Genomic DNA, 2,562 nt, shown 5'->3' with positions numbered 1-2,562 from the left:
TTGAATCATCTGCACTATGCAGGTTGTTGATGATTTTTCCTCTGGTCATGATGCCAGATTCTTTTTCATAAATGATGCCAGATTTTTTCATAAATGATTTGTTCAGTATCTAGATTGAAAAGGTATGGAGAAAGACTACATCCCTGACACGTTCTTTCCTTAATTTTATACTAATCTCTGGACAACAGTTTCTTGGTCTAGGTATAAATTCCACATGAGCACAATAATTTACTACTTTGCCACCAGATACATACATACATATATACAAGCATATATACATATGTATTCATATGTTGCTGTTATTATGTGCTGTCAAGATGCTTGCACCTTATAGCAACCCTATGTACAACAGCATAATATCCTTCTCTAAGTACTGGTCCTTGCTCTGGAGGGTGGAGGGACATTACAAAAGAGAAAGACCTTGGATGAGATGGATTTACTCAGTGACTAGGGTAACAGGGGTAAATATGTGTCAGAAACAAAAGATTCGCTCAGGATAGAGCAGGGTTAAGAGCTGTTATACATAGGATGGCTACCCGTCACACACAATTCGATGGCACATAACAACACAAATATATATATATATAATGTGTGAGTGTGTGTGTGTGTGTGTGTGTGTGTGTGCGTATTGTGTATTTGTGGTGTTATGTGCTATGGAGTCACCTGTCACTCATACTGACCCTATGTACAACTCCTCTAGACCCTGCCATATCCTGATCCCGTATCTCATTGTCTCTAACATATCTAATTGCTTCTCCCCAGTCATCATGTCAATCCATATCATCCAGGGTCTTCCTCTCCTGTACTGTCCCTCTACCCTTCATAGCATGATGTCCTTCTCTAAGTACTGTCCCTCCATGCAATGTGCCCAGAGTATGTCAGATGAAGCTTCAGATCCTTACCTCCAAGGAGCGGCCTGGTTTCACCTTCTCCAGAATGAACTTTTTGCTCTCCTAGCAGTCCATAGTATATCCAATACTCTTCTCCAGTACCACAACTCAAAGGTATCAATTCTTCTGTAATCCAGTCATCATCCAACTTTCTGATACGTAATGAATAACTGCAAAGACCATGGCCTGGTTCAGGTGCACCTTAGTCTCCATACTGACACTGTTAGTCTTGAGCATTCTCAAGAAGTTCATTCAGCTTTTAGTTTCCTGGCTGTGGGTACCAAGAATGTTGATTGTGGAGCCAAGCAAACTGAAGCTCTGAACATTATGAGTCTCTTCACCATCTAACATGATGCTACCAATCAGCCCAGCAGTGAGAATTTTTGTTTTCTTGATATAAATTATAAATGTAAATGTAACTATAAATATAAACATAAACATAAATATTTTGTGGTTTATTAGATAGATATTGTGCTATCAAGAAAAAAAGATACATGGTTAGAAGCTACCAGCTACCCCACAATCTCCTTCCCATTTTTCTATTACTGCTTCTGAAACTCACTAGAGGGTCAGCTCTGGGGCAGTTTTAACTTGATGGCACAAAAGAGCATAGCAACAGCAACAACATATGTATGGGGACAGAAAGAAAGTCTCATGATTGTAAGTCAAACATCAAGATGGAAGCATCCAGAGATTGAGAATCCAGGTCATCAGCATACAGGCACCTCTCACTGCTCTCTTTGAAGGTTACTGATCTTAGAGACTGGCATATCCAAGGTCATTCTTGGAGTTAGTGTCACAGTCAGCTGGTTTGGGGCATTGTTAAAACTCAGAAAATATAAAAGGTCATTCACTGATTTAAGTCTAGAGACCTCAAGCTGGATAATCAAATGTAGATCTGACAAAAGGCTCTCAGTTTTGTTTTTCTTCTAGAGTATTTAAACACAAATTCCATGCAGTCCACATTCTTGATGAGATATTCAGTTAATCAGTGAAGGCTAGTCATATTTTAGAGATTCAGCCAGTTAATGTCAAAGATGTTAGACCTTATAGCATGTAGAATAGTTACGTTATACTGATAATCATGGCCAAGTTGGCATATAATATTAACATTGACATTCACCTAAGCTTTTTTTTCTTTCTTAATTCATGTGAGTGTATGGTCTAAAAGTCACATGTAATATATTCTTGTCAATGAATGTATTCAGAGTTGATTTTCCCTGTAGTACTGTTTCCATCTGTGTTCATATTAGCATTTATTTCCTTTCTAACTCAAACTATTTCAAGAAAAGAAAATCTGTTCTATTTTCAAAGAAATTATACTAGTAAATGAAGTAAAAATCCGCAGGGAGATTTGACTTCAAAGTATCCAAAGGCCACGAGTGATTATTGGATTACAGTTATATGTGAAAAAATACTTACTACATATACAACAAGGATTTGTCTGTTTTTCAAAGCAAATATATTTTAAAAGGATATAACTTTCTAAAACTGACTTTCATAATAATTTCCTATAAATGCCCTCATGAGAAAAATATATAAGAATTAATAATTTTTAAAATTTTTCAAATACCTAGTCAATAAAAATTTGTTTCTTATTTACTGTAATCGAAACATATCTATCCTTTAAAAGTATTGTGACTTTTTAAAATAAAGTGAATATTTAAAATTA

Source organism: Elephantulus edwardii, unplaced genomic scaffold (assembly GCF_000299155.1).
Source record: "Elephantulus edwardii isolate Elephantulus edwardi_28Jun2011 unplaced genomic scaffold, EleEdw1.0 scaffold00069, whole genome shotgun sequence".
Classification (NCBI taxonomy): domain Eukaryota; kingdom Metazoa; phylum Chordata; class Mammalia; order Macroscelidea; family Macroscelididae; genus Elephantulus; species Elephantulus edwardii.
This window is presented reverse-complemented; position numbering follows the sequence as displayed.